At 36.5% G+C, this 15387-nt stretch overlaps 1 pseudogene; it reads left to right on the top strand.

Annotated features, from left to right (window-relative positions):
* The first annotated feature begins 1229 nt into the window (after nt 1–1229).
* Nucleotides 1230–15387, top strand: part of LOC114075303 — a 42778-nt pseudogene continuing 28620 nt past the window's right edge.

Genomic DNA, 15387 nt, shown 5'->3' with positions numbered 1-15387 from the left:
CCAGCACAAAACACAACCCCAAACGCGGTTGCCCATTGACGGGGCGTCAATCCACATACGAATCGTCCTTTCCTCTGTCGATGGGTTCAGAGACTGGAAAATGGGATCTTATATCCCTAGTCTAAGTAACAAACGACGCCCTCCACCTACGGGGCGTCGACAAGGCCACTGGCCGTCGTTTTCCATCCTTAGGTGGGACTTCCTTGGGTAGTTTTGGCCACCAACATGAGTCCTTCCTGAAGGACCCTTGGATGGTCCTTGGGGATGTTTTCCCAGATGTTTCTAACCCAAACCTGATGGTATACCAGTTTAGCACCTATCACAAGAATTTCATCCAAAACAAACACGTAAAACTTGAAAAACATGCCTAGACACACAAGATCGTTTCAAGGAAAACCTTTCAAACGTCATGGACGTTCTTGCACGTTTGAGCTCCAAACTCCACCAAACTCGACACACTACCTATATATGCTAGAATAACTCATTTAAGGACCTTATAACATTAGGACATAAACACATAGAACCACATAGAGGCACATAGGTGACTTAGTCGTCGAACGTCATAGTCGTCCCTTGACGTTTGACTTCCAATACCCCTAAACCCTTAGACATTGCCTCAATACAATTTTATGCACTTATTTAGGACCTTAGACCATCATGACCAACATATTAGTATCTAATTCACCAAAGTCATTTGCGAGGTCTTACACAGATGACCACCCTTCTCCGCCACATGCAGCCTTGGATTAAGAAATCCATTGTTGAGTCTGAGGACCGCGTCAAGAATCTGGTGGACATGCAGGACGAGCTGCGGATTCAGGCAGTCACAAATTCCTCGATTCCTTTGAGCTATGGGTCCAAGCATAGCCATCCCCCACCATTGATCTCACTGATATCCTGACATTGTTGTCCAGCCTGCGAGCCAACATAGATGCCATTTTGGAGATGAGGGTGACTGAGCCGGAGAGTTCCCCCGCTGAGCTGACAGAGGACTAGGTTCTAGATGCCTTATTCAGGACCACTATTGAGCCACTATCTGAGTAGTGCGGGATACCAAGAGGCAGCACTCCATCCATACCACAAAGGCCGCTGATGAAACCCGTGCCAAAAAGAGAGAGGTCGCAGCTAGAGCGTGATAGTAGAGCTTCCTTTGCTGATGAGGAGATCCGTCAACAGAGAATGGGATATGGCTGTTTGGGGAATCCAATTCGGTTCCGATAATCGATGAAATGTGTACTACTGATGGTGCAGAGGTTGGTGCGGGCACTATTGAGAGTGGCCCAATTGATGATCCTGCGGGTTCTAGGAAACTAGATCCACCCAGATGTTGATAGTTCTTCGGCGTTATGTGCCACATGTTTGCTTCACCTACCACCTTATTGTTTTGTTTTTATTACATAAGGGACAACTGCAGGTTTTTTGTTGGGGTGGGGTTAATGGAAAGTTAGTGGTAGGGTGAAGTCTATGTAACCCAACTCACAATCCTCTCATGGGGCTTTCTTGCCTGTGTTATTTTCCCCAAGTTAATTTTCTGTTGAACCGACATGCCATATTTTGTACAGGTGTTAAAACATGAAAATGAAGCATTATGGCTAATTAAATGATGCCCAATCCTGGATAGTGCTTGCATGAATATGTGAAAATAAATTGAATGTGTTGGCTCTAAGCATGACATAAATAGTCACACACTTCATGACCTTCAACTAACACCTGAACTTGGAAAGCTGATAATCTGATAGTGTAATTATATGCTAAGAGACTGTGAGGAGATTTGAATGTTCAACCGTTGGTACCTCACTAGAACTTGCCCCATTTGTCCTTCGAAGGGAATCTATGTTAGAAACTAGGAAATTACCATAGGCCCTTGTTCGAAATAGCCAATATCTAGCCTAAAAGAAGGTAACCAAATGAACGAATTGTCCCTTTTGATCAAAATATGTTGATCATGTAATAAACTAATTCATTTGATTCACTAACCCATCTTCCAAGGGTCTAATATTTTTAGCCCTAGTCTCTCCTTTGATATGTGCACCTCGACTTAGGTCAAAATCCTATGATGAGGGTGGCTAATGCAGTACATGACCTCGTCTTAGACCTTATCCAACCTCGGGTATTGTGTACCTCGACTCATAGACCAACCATAAGTTGAGAGGGGCTATGATTAGTGAGGACCCAAAAATACTTATGAAAAGGGTTGGATGTTGAAAAGAAAAGCTTAAATGAGAAAAGGATGTGCTTTTGTGAAATTATCAATTGATTGAAAAAAAGGAAAAGAAAGTAAAGAATTTTAATAGAAAAAGATGCAAAATAAGTGAAAGTCGCATTCAAAAAAAAGGAGCAAAGCAGAGAAAAAAAGATAAGAAATATAGTCAAGGAGGATAAAAGTCACTAAAAGTGTATCCAAATGTTCCACACCTAACCATTAGCCTATGTTACAAGCCAAGAAAATCCTACCGTGATCCTAGTGTCTTGTGTGGCGAACCTAAGAAGTGAAAATAAAGGTAATCCTATGCAAAGAAATCTAACTATGTTTGAACTTGATCATGAGTGTGAGTGTTGAGAAAATATCCTTGTACCCAAATTCATAATAACTTTGTTTAAAATGAGGATGTTTTTTAAGTGAGGGCACTAGTTGCGGTATAAGAAAGTTTGTACCATGGTTAAAGGCAAAACAATAGAAGTGTTTGTTTCATGGTGAGGTTGTGTCGTGATGTGATCTTCATGAGTTAACTTGTCGAAACTGAGAGAGTAAGCCTACATGAGATCAAATAAAGAGTCGTCTTTGATAGCCATGTGATTGCTAGAGCTTAAAAATGTATACTTTTGTACAAATATTGTTTTGAGTCATAGTTTGTCGCTTGAGGAAAAAAAACAAATTTAAGTCGAGGGTGTTGATTCACCGTGGTCACACAGTGTTTTCAATGCATTTTTCTTAAGAGTTGTGTGTGTATAGAGAATTTTTGTAGTAGTTTTAACAAGTTTTATCTCTTATTTTGCAGGAAAGATGTCCAAGTTGAAAACGCATAAGGCAGCTAGAAATAATACATATTGAGACCTACAAAGGCCATCAACGGTCCGTCGTCCCATCGACGAATCGTAGGTGGTGACCATCGATGGGCAATTAAGGGTAAGGGAGGAGATCAAGAAAATCTTACCAAGTGTGGAACCCCTAAACATAAATAAGGGTTCGTTGATAGATTTAAAGACCGTACTGGTGAACTGTCAATTGGTTCAGAGAAGGTTCCAATACCTGACTTTTCAAGATTCTAGGTGTGAAACAACGAAAGAGCACTGATGGGCCGTAGGTAGATCGACGGACCGTACTGTTAGTCCATCGTTTGACTCAGAAAAGATGATATTCGGTGAAAAAAATAATTCTAAGTGTGGACTGATGGAGGCAGTTGATGGACATTCAATTGACCAACGCTCGTCAGCGAGGTCGTCGATTGAAGTTGCATTTCTGGAAAAAAAGTTTTCTTATTTCAATACCTTTTACTTTAGAATTATGTTTTCTATAAGAAGGGGATCAAAACCTCTTTTTTCAGGTTAGCTACTATTATTGTTCTATTTTGTGTTGGAGATTGTTGGTTGCGAAATTTGGGCAATTAATTAATTTCCTGATTTGGCTTGAAGCTAATTTCTTAAAATTTCAAGTTAATTTCTGGGTTTCTTCTTATTGTTGAGTATGTTCATGATTTCTTTATTCTATATTATGAATTTTGATCTTTCTAGCATGGGTAACTAATTCCACAATTAGGGTTTTTGGAACCATGGGTAATTAACAAAGTAATCCTAGCAACTACGCAATTCTCAAATATTATTTTTGCATGTATTGATAATTATTTCTCTTTGAAGTGTTCTTAACGAGTGCACGCGTTATAACTCGCCTTGTTGCTACTTTATGGACCAAGGAGGTAGGAACAGGAAAAGAATTATCAACATAGATTTAGTGTGATACTATCTAATAGGCTAGTGTCAATTGGTGTGAAATAATAACTAAGCCATACATCGATTATGATGTCTAATATGAGGTAAAGGTAAGGTATAGTAACTTATACGCACGTAGTTGAACCAAGGTACGGGGTGAAATTATCTAGATATCGGACCAAGGTTTTAGAGATACATATCTTGCCACTCTACATGCAAAATGCTAGGAAAGAGTTGCTATTGCTAGGAATACGGCGTTATGAACTTGTGGGGAACACATTTACCCTAGTTATTCACACAACTTGATAAAAGCTCAACATTTACTTTCGTCTACTTGTTAACTTCGATTTTCTAATAAACTTGTTTCATAAAACCCCTCCTTTTAGTTACTCGTTTTCGGAAAGACATTGACTAAATAGACGTAATTGTGATTTAAAGTTAAGTCTAGACCATTTTCCTTGTGGGATCGACCCCAACCTATTATTTGGGTTCTCTACTTTATTACAACCGCTTATACTTCCTTAGGGAGGTGTAATTTGAGCGTATCATTTACCTTTATGAAAATCCCGATTGGGACCTTCCTCAATCCAACAGCCAACTTCCGATAGGAATATCTCCCTCATACTATATCGAAAATGTGTAAACTTGACAGTGTTGGAAAGATCTCTTCAAGGTCTTTCCAACCATATAAACAATTGACACTAACTCTTCATGAGATAGAAGTTATGTACATTTGAAAATGACTAAAAACTCATTTTCTAAACTTAGGAAATTTTCCCAATTATTCCTATTCTTCCAAAAAAAATGATAAATTTTAGTTTCTTAGCAATTTCTTGGCTATTATGAGTTATGAGATGTTATAATATCTCACCCTTGGGAACATTCGTCCTCGAATGAGATTTCTTTCACTATGCTAAGGATAATAACATCAAGTTCAAAACTTAATAACCCAAAAGCAAATAACAATCATGCTTACTCATAGTTCATAAAGTACTAAGAGGAGAATTAGTACCTTGATATGCATTCTCTCTGGATTCAAAGAGATGGGGATATCTCCTCTTCATATCCTCCTTAGATTCCTAAGTTGCTTCTTCAACAAATTGATTCCTTCAAAGGAATCTGACTGATGCAACTTCCTTTTTTCTCAACTTGCAAACTAGACGATCCAAAATTTGAATTGTATCTCTTCATGGGATAAGCTATCCATAATCCCAACATTCTCAGTTGGTACAATCAATGAAGGATAACTCATGCACTTCTTGAACACAAAAATATGGAATACCTGATGATCCATTTCTAACTCTTGTGGTAGCTCCAACTCATAAGCTAAATTTTCGATCCTCTTGGATAATCTATAAGGTAAAATATATCAGGGATTAAGTTTCCCCTTTTTACCAAATCTCATAATACCTTTCATGGGTGAAACTTTCAGATATACCCACTCATTCACTTCAAACTCTAACTGCCTTCTCCTCACATCTGTGTATGACTTTTGATGACTTTGTTCTGTGTTCAATATCTCTTGAATAATTCTCACCTTCTACATGCCTTGGTGAAATAGATCTGGTCCTATCAACCGTGCTTTCCAAACTTCGAACCACCTAATAGGAGATTTGCATGGTCTCCCATAAAGAGCTTCATATGGAGCCATTTGGATGCTGGAATGGTATTTTTTGTTGTAAGCAAATTCAATGAGAGGTAGGTGATCATCACAATTCCCCTTGAAATAGATAACACAAACTCTTAACATGTCTTCTAAAGTCTGGAAGGTATGCTCTGCTTGTCCATCCGTTTGAGGATGAAAAGCAGTACTTAAGTTCACCTTCGAACCCTAACCCTTTTGGAAAGACTTCAAGAACTATGCAATACATTGTGCACCTCTATTGTAAATGATTGAAAGTAGATTTCCATGAAGTCTCACCGCTTCTTGAATGTACAACTTAGCATAATCCTCAGCTGAATGAGTAGTCTTCACTAGCAAAAAGTGGGCTTATTTTTTGTTCTATCGACAATTAACCAAATAAAATCATGCTACTTGTGAGATCTTGGCAAGCCTGTGATGGAGTCCATATTAATAATCTCCCACTTTCATTCCGGAAGTTCTATATTCTAAGCCAATCATTTAGGTCTTGGGTTCTCTACTTTCATTTGCTGGCAATTTGGCCACTTGGCAAAAAATTCAACAATGTCCCTTCTTCTTACCTTCCCAAAAATGTACCTCTTTCAAATCATGGTACATCTTGGAGTAAAAAAATCAATGAATAGAATGTATAGAGCTGTCAACGTCCTCCATTATCCTCTCTTGGAGTCCATAAACCCTAGGTACACACAATCTAACTTGGTATTTCAGCACACCATCTCACCCTTGTTCAAAAGCCAATACTATTTTCTTATGAACAGTCATCTTCAAATAAAGAAAATGGGGTTTAGGTCTTGCTTTTATTTCGCCTCAGGTACTAGTGATTACTCATCCCCATTAGTAACCACTATCCCTCCTTCTAGAATCCATAAGTTTGACTCCTAAGCGTGCAAGTCTATGCACATGTTTAGCTAACAACGTCTTTTATTCCTCAATATGGGTGGTACTCCCCATGGATAACATGTGTAAGGTATCAGTAACCACATTAACCATACCTGTGTGGTAAAGAATACTCGTGTCATAATCCTTGAGTAGTTCCAACCACTTCATTTGTCTGAGACTGAGCTCCTTCTGGGTGAATACATAATGAAGCCTCTTGTGGTCAGTGAATATATCTACATGAATGTCATAAAAATAGTGACCCAATATCTTCAAGGTGAAAACCACAACAGCCAACTCTAAGTCATGGGTTAGGTAGTTCTGCTCATGAACTTTCAACTGTCTGGAGGCCTAGGATATGACCTTGCTTTTAAGCATCAACACACAACTCAAACAAACTCTTTATGCATCACAGTACACCAAAAAAACTTGAGTACCCTCCGTTAAAGTAAAAACCGGAGAAGTAGTCAACCTCTTTTTCAATTTCTGAAAGCTTTTCTCGCAAGATTTAGACCATTGAAACTTTAAGTTTGTCTGAGTCAACTTGGTCAAGAGAGACGAGATAGATGAAAACCCCTCAACAAACCTTCTATAGTAGACTGCTAACCCAATAAACTTCTAATATCGCTTTGATATTTGGATCTAGGCCAGCTCTGAACTGCTTCTACCTGTTGGGTGTCTACTCTAATACCATCTGTGTAAACTATGTGACCCAAGAATGCCACAGACATAAGAAAAAACTCAAACTTGGAGAACTTGTCATACAAATCCTTTTCATTCAAAGTCTGAAGTACTATTTTGAGGTGACTAGCATGATATTCTTCATTCCTTGAATAGATTAGTATGTCATAATTGAAGAAGATAACAAACATATCTAAGTAAGGCTTGATGACTCTGTTCATAAGATCCATGAACGTTTCTGGTGCATTGGTCGACCCAAAAGACATAACCTAAAACTCATAATGCCTATATCTGGTTCTAAAGTCTATCTTTGGAATGTCGTATTCTCTAATTCTTAATTGATGCTAGCCAGAACTGAGATCAATTTTCAAGAAATAGGTGCCACCCTAAAGTTTGATGAAACGATCATCTATCCATAGAAGATGATAGTTATTCTTGATGATAACCTTATACAATTGTAGGTAGTCTATACACATCCTAAGGGAACCATCATTCTTCCTTACAAACAAGACTGGAGCGCCCCAAGGTGAGACACTTGGTCGAATAAAACCTTTATCTAATAGATCTTTCAGCTATTTATTTAACTCTTTTAACTCTACTGGTATCATTCTATACGGCAAAATAGATATAGGACGAGTTTCTTGGATAATATCTATATCGAAGTCTATTTATCTCTTAGGAGCGACTTCGAGTAGATCATCATGAAACACTTATCGAAACTCTTTTACTATATCAACTGACTAAAGGGAAGATACCTCCACACTTGAGTCATTAACTTGGACTAAGTGATAGATACACCCCTTTCAAACTAACTTCCTCGTCTTAAGATATGAAATAAAACAACCCTTAGGCACAACTGAACTACAACTCCACTCTATGACTGGCTCATTAGGAATTTGAAACTTTACAGATTGAGTTCTACAATCTATTGACGCATAACAAGCATGAAGCCAGTCCATACCTAGGATGACATCAAAATCTACCATGTCTAACTCAACTAAGTCATCCATGTCGTTCTTGTGATAGACAGAAATAAGATAATCATGATAGACTCTTTTCTCTAGAATATACTCTCCAATAGGGGCTGATACCCAGAAAGATACACAAAGTTTCTTAGGAAGAATTTCAAACTGATTTGCAACATAAGGAGTTAGAAAAGATAAACTTTCTCCTGGGTCTAACAAAATATAAACATCAAAAGTAAAGACTTTGATCATACCCGTGATTACATTTGGTGAGTTATCTTGCTCTTGGTGGTTAATGATTGTATAGAAACGATTTGCCCCTCTGCCCGTACCAGGAGAGGATCCTCTAGGTGTAGCTCTGTATGGTGGAGCATAGAATGAAGACTGAGCTCGATTACCCAGATTTCCATTACCTTGCCTGTTCTTAGGGCACTCCCTCATGAAGTGACCCTCTTGAACACACTTAAAAGCAACCTCTCTGGCCATCAAGACATTTACCAGGGTGGGTTCTACCACACTTAGAACATGCAAGAGCCTAACTACCTCCCTGTGCCATAGTTTCTTGAGACTGTGTTGTCCTAGTTCTGTAGTTCTGCGAATTCTGACCTTGATGCTCACCTAGGTTTCTGGGTGCAGGAGCACTACAAGATGATAGTGCAGGCCCTTTTTTTCTAGAATTGTGGCCAATTTGAACCACCTTTGTGCTACCTAGACTTATTCTCAGTCTTGGCATTCTTGTTCATGTACTCTTCTTTGTGCTCTCATACCATGTTTGTCATTCCCGAGCCTACACCCTAGACGTAGCCAGCACTCAATGAACATTGTTGGCCTTGAGAAAACCCTTGGCATGACTTACTTAACTCAGCAGAAGACTTACTCAATAATAAAGTAAGAACATAATCATAAATAACTTAAATTATTTCTCCTGGCCAAAATGGCTCTTAAGTCACAGAATAAAATATCTGTAAATAAAGAGACTCAACTGAACTAAAAGACTCACTATGCATCTATGAATTCTCTAAACATACTATGATGAATTTCAGGACAAACCCCACCAACATTCTATAATGACAAGACAGTATAGCAATAACAAGGATCGTACAGAATGCAAGAGGCTGAAAACTTACTCTAAGTGCTCAAACTGGATCAACGAGGCGCTGGATGTTGATCCTGGTTATTTGTGTTTTCATTATAAGATGATCCAGGCCAACTAGATTAGTACATTTAATGTATAAGTGTGTGAGTTGGAATGTTAAACAACAAATTAAGCTTGATCAGAATAAGATGAACTTACCTAGTCTCTACTGAACTCAAGAGTTACTCAACTATATATGTATAATGCAATGCGATATATATAAAGCTTGTATTTCAGTACAACAACGTACTTCATTAAAAAAATTCAATAGAAAACTCAACTTTACTTATATATTAAAGTAATATAGTTTTTTGGGATATTCTCGAACTGACAGCAGCCACTATGAGCCTAAGTGGTGATACATCGTCTTGCCAACACTGGAAGAACTCTCCTATACTTTTCCATCGCATAGAACTCCTTAACTTAGTGGATCCAGTAGCTTAAGTTACGTGATAATCTAAATAGTATGACCTGTTAACACCCTTGATGGCTACATAGTTTACATGGGGACTTGAGTTAATATGAACTCTTATCCCCACATCCGTGCTCAATATTACTCCCAAAATATACTTTAGCTCATTCTTTTAATATAACTTCCTTTCTTTGGTTTGATATGATTTCTCAACACTTTGCTTTAAAATCCCTCTTGGAATAAATGTTCCCTTCTTGTTCAAAACTCTTTTGGGAATTCTTAGTTTCCTCTTAACTTTACTGTAAAAACATATATAACTTTCTAGGAAATACGTTGTTCTCTTGTATCTTTTGAGAAATGAATGTAACTCTTTAGTCTTTCTTTAACTCAAAACTTGACTCTTAAAACAAAGTTCAAATGTTTAAGTAAGACTCTTGGAAACTTCAAGAAACTTTAGTTTAACTTACTTCTTAGCTTAAGACTTAACTTCTTAACTATCCTTGAATTGAATTATGGATTCAAGTTTCATAATCTCATGTTTTATGGATGATTTCATTATGTTGAGATGTTCCTTAGAGTGTTGGAATCAACTAAGAATTGTCGGTACATCACTTGGGAACTAGTCCGAAAATATGGGGAAAGAATGGGGTCTACAAGCGTCCTTGGAGCTTTGAGAGGCCTGGAATGCCAGATCCTGACGGAAAGCTTCTGTCTTGAGGGGCTATGGCTAGCGCGGCGCACTAGATCCTGATGAAAAGAGACTGTCATGAGGGGCTCTGGTAGGCGCAGCGCCCCAGGTTCTATCAGACGAGATTTCCGACTTTTCTTCTCTATTTTTCATCTCTAAACATTCTAAAGTTCCATGGATCTCACCCCAATCACTTAGGATCAGTAATAACCTCAATACCTAATATAGTAGACCCGAAAAACCACCCGTAAAGACTAATCCAATCAACTAAAACATACTACAACTCAACCAACAAGAATTTAACCATTGTTCTTCAAGAACTTCAATTTTGATCATTCAATCTATTCAAAATTTGCTGAATAAAACAAATTGGTGTGTGGGTGAACTACACAACACAGAAAGATCTCACATACCTTAATCACTACTCCGACGAATTCCACTCGATGATCTTGGCGTTTTTGATGAATTCTTGATTTTTATCCCTTTTACATCTTCCCTTCTCTTTTCTCCAAATCCCTAAGCGTGAATAACTTTTCTAGAATTGAATTAAGGCTTAATTTTACCCCTAATAAACCTTTAAAACAAATTTGGAAATAGTTGGTTGAAAAGACCAATTTTCCCTTACTAAAATCCGGATTGGGACCTTCGTCAATCCAACAACCCAACTTTCGATAGGAATATCTCCTCATACAATATAAAAAATGTGAAAACTTGACGGCGTTGGAAAGGTATAAACAAGGGTTTCCAACCATATAAAGAACTAACTCTATATCCTCATAAGCTAGAAGTTACGGTCGTTTGAATATAATAAAAAACTTACTTTCTTAACTTAGGAAATTTTCCAGATTTTTCCTATTCTTTCAAAAAATGAAAATTTTATTTCCTTAGAGAATTTCTTGGCTATTACGAGTTATGAGATGTTACATAGATACACCAACGAAACCAAATTATTTATTTTAACTTATTTAAAAAAAACATAATAACTTTTTAACTTTACTTAGTTTAGTTTTTACTTACTTCCAACAACTAAATCCATCAAAAAAATCACATTATTTAATTTAGGAGTAGGGTCAAATATGCCCCTAAACTATTCGAAAAGGTCTAAATATACCCCCGCCCCCTATAAAGTTTATTTTATTTATACCCTCGTCGTCCAACTTTTCTTCTAAATATGACCTTATGGGTGTTAGTTGGACAACTCATTTTACTTTTCTTTAAATTCTAAATGGATTTTGCAGGTCATTTTAATATTACCACATGGCATTTGTATTAAAGGAGAAAGGGGTCACCTATGCCCCTAACTATCCGACCCACTTTTAAAACAATTTTACGACCCATATTTTAAATAACCTATATGACCCATCTTTAAATAACCTATATGACCCATATTCAACCCAATACCCATCCCTTTTAACTCATAACAAATCCCTAATTTGTTAACTTTTTCATTTCCACTGAAAGAGTGTTGCGGAGCAAGCTAGGGTTCTTGAAGATTTACACAAATTGAGGTGCTAGGGTTAGAAGATTTACAAGTTGAAGGTAAGTTTTCTATATTCAGTAAATTATATATTCGATTAGGGTTTCAATTTTTTTGTTCAGTTAGGGGAATCTAAGTAAGTTGACGGCATGTGTTGTATTTTATTAATTTCTACCGAATTCACTTGAAATGTATTGTTTGGTGCTAAACGGATTTACTTTTATGCCTTTTTTAGCTATGTTTTGTTTTTCTTTTGGTTGTCTCGAGATGATGTTTGTCTTTTAGGGTTTAGTTTATTATATTTTTGTAGCTTCTAATGTGTTTGGTGTGAGTAGTCCCTCTGATTTTACTATTTTTCATGTAATTTTGAAGGATGATTGATGATGTTGAAATTATGTAAGGTATATCTAAGGGAATGTTATTGGTTTCACTAGGACAAGATTCTATGAACAGTTTTTATCCACTAGCATGGGAGATAGTGGTCAAAGAAACAAGCAGGACATGGTGCTGGTTCATTGAGCTACTGAAGGGGTCTTTGGACCTTAAAGATGATGCAAAAATCACATTCATTTCAGATATGCAAAAGGTATGATGATGTTTCAACTAAATGTTTACGTACTGTTTAATACACTTTGATTCTCAATATTTACTTACTGTTTTAATACACTTTCATTCTCAATTATTACTCATTGTTTTTATACACTTTTTAACAATTTCAGAAACACTTTTACTTACTATTTTTAACACACATGAATTCTAAACTTTTACTCACTGTATTTAGCCATCAGATTCCCCTTAATTTCAGGTTCTCATTTGTTTTATTTGTCTGCTACAAGAACTGATAGATAATGTTGACAAAGTGGTGCCTGAAGCTTAACATAGGTATTGTGTGAGACACATTGAGAGTAACTAGTGCAGAAAATGGAGGTATGGTCAAATGAGGAATCTTATGTGGTAGTGTCCTTGGAGTTCCTATGATTAACAGTTCAAGGACCAATTGAATAAGTTGGGGAAACTATCTGAAGATGGTGCAAGGAATTTGATAAAGTATCCACCAAAGGCATGGTGTAGAGATTATTTCGATACGAAATGTAAGAAAATGATAATTGATAACAACTTCACTTAGTCATTCAATGCATGGATTCTTGAGGCTAGAGCAAAGCCAATAATCAAGATATTAGAAGAAATAAGAGTAAAAGTGATGAGATTGCTAAGAAAAATAGAAAAAAAGTTGAAGACTTGGGTTACTAATTTAAGTTCGGAATGCATGAAGTTGTACGTTGACTACAAGTCTATAGCACATGGTTGTAAGGTGAAATTCAATGAAGATTTGGGCTGAAGTGTGTGATGAAGAAGATAGACATAGTGTCGGTCTAGAGAAAAAAAGTGCACTTGCAGAATTTGGGATTTATAAGGTATTCCCTGCCCTAATTCCATCATAGCTTTGACACACAAAAAATTAGATACACTAACTGAAATACATTGGTGGTCTAGCAAGAAGGCTTACATGCTAACATATAAAAATAAGATGCAGCTGTAAGAGGCCATAAGTTCTGGAAGGTTGATCCTTCAAGTGCAATGTTGCATCTGGATGTTGTTAAACAATTGTGTGGAACAAAAATGAAAAGGAATAGAGAATTAAATGAAGCAAGAAAAAGAAAGAGTGAATGGTCTGAGTCTAGAAAAGGCACTCAAATGAGCTGTAGAAACTTTGGTGAATAAAACCACAATGTGAGGTCTTGATACAAGGTAAGCTACAATATTACATGTTTTTCATGTTTTTCCATCTCTTTAATTGTAAGATAATTAACCTAAATACAAAAAAAATTACAGGAAAAGTGTGCTGAAAATAATGCTCATTCGAAGAAAGGCAAAAGTCCAATGTATGACAATGAACATAGCCCTGATGTTGAGGGTGGAACTGAGGCTGGATCTCGGGTTAAGGCTGTAATGCAAGAGTTTGAACTATATGCTTCTGATGTTGAAGATGAAGATGATCCACCTCTAAGACCAAAGGTGATTTGTGAATCAGAGTTAAGGACTGAGAAGTTGAATAAAAGAGTTGTTCCAACTGCTGCAAGAAATATTCTTTTTTATGGAGATCGCACTGGTGTCTCAGTGCGAATTTATCTGTCTTATTTCAGGTCAATACAACATGAAAGGGAAAAGAAGCTATCCCTAATGGACATGTGCAGATGTAAGCAAAAACGGAAAGAGTCAAAATAATGGGGGTTAAGGGGCGAAACCCTATTGTAGATAATGATTTATCTTAGTTTTTTTTTGTTAACTTTTGTGTTAATTCCCATGGTTAACCATAGTGGTTGACAAACAATATCGACGATGAGTATTAAGTTAGGTGAAACTTTCATATGCCTTCATTGTGTTTACTTAAGACGTCTTCTTTTGGTTTTGTTTATCTTGTCATTGTGAATTTAAGACGTCTTCTTTTGGTTGTGTTTATCTTGTTTCTCATTGTTAATTTATGACACCATTCGTCAAGAAATCTGGTTGTTTGAGTTACAATATTGTTCCTATTTTTTTCACTTTGAAAAACAAAAAATGATTTCAATTAGTGAGAAAACAGTTGCTGGTAGCTGATTTGTATTAGTATGAAAATAGCAGCGGCACATTTTTACATCTCTAACATAATAGTAATTTCTCCAAGGAATTGTAACATGGATTGTTTAGTATCTTTGAGTAACACTTTGTTTAGTAATTTCTCCAAATAATGCATTGACTTAACAAATGAAAGTAGTTGAGAAATTGATCACATCAAACTTAACATATCATATAAACCAAAATATCTGCTACAATTCAAGTCATGAACTACTACAATTCAAGTCATCAAATGCTAAAATTCAACACATTACACATGTTTAACGTTTTCATGACTTGAAGGATTACAAAGTTAAAGATTATAAACTGATAGAAATTCCTACTTTCCTTCCTATTACATCACCCAGAATGTGATGAAGGCTGCAAAACACCACCACAACATAGCTATCATAATCCACATTTGATAAACTATTTTCATAGATTTATCAATGACAAAATCTTCATTATCTACAAGAACCTCTTCACTCTTGGGAGCAGCCATCTCATTTAGACGTTCACACTTTTATTCAATTTCAAATGCCAAACACTTTTCAAAAATCAGCTATCCTCGTCTACAAACTTTTGTTTTCACGATGAAGATTAATGTTTTCCTTCTTTAAATTGTGCATTAGATTTGCAACTCTAGGATGGAGTGGATCATTAACCCATTTCCAATAAGCCCATTTATAACCCTGTACAATTATGAACTTGAAATCAATACTAAAAAAATATGAAAATTAATGAAATTGTATGATAAATTTACATTAGGACTAGAACATTTATAAAAACGTCTTTCAACATTAGTTGGAGTGAAAGTCATGAAAATCCTCATTGCAATAAGATATTTTAACATCAACAGACTTGAAACACTCAAGTCCTGATTCATTTTTAAATGAAAAAGGGTAAGAAGATGAGTGGAGATGACTAGATCACACTTTTATTCGAGCTCCTCAAAATGAAATTGATGGGGGTAATGAGTCTCTCAAGAA

The sequence above is a fragment of the Solanum pennellii genome, chromosome 1 (genome assembly GCF_001406875.1).
Source record: "Solanum pennellii chromosome 1, SPENNV200".
NCBI classification, from domain to species: domain Eukaryota; kingdom Viridiplantae; phylum Streptophyta; class Magnoliopsida; order Solanales; family Solanaceae; genus Solanum; species Solanum pennellii.
This window is presented reverse-complemented; position numbering and strand designations above follow the sequence as displayed.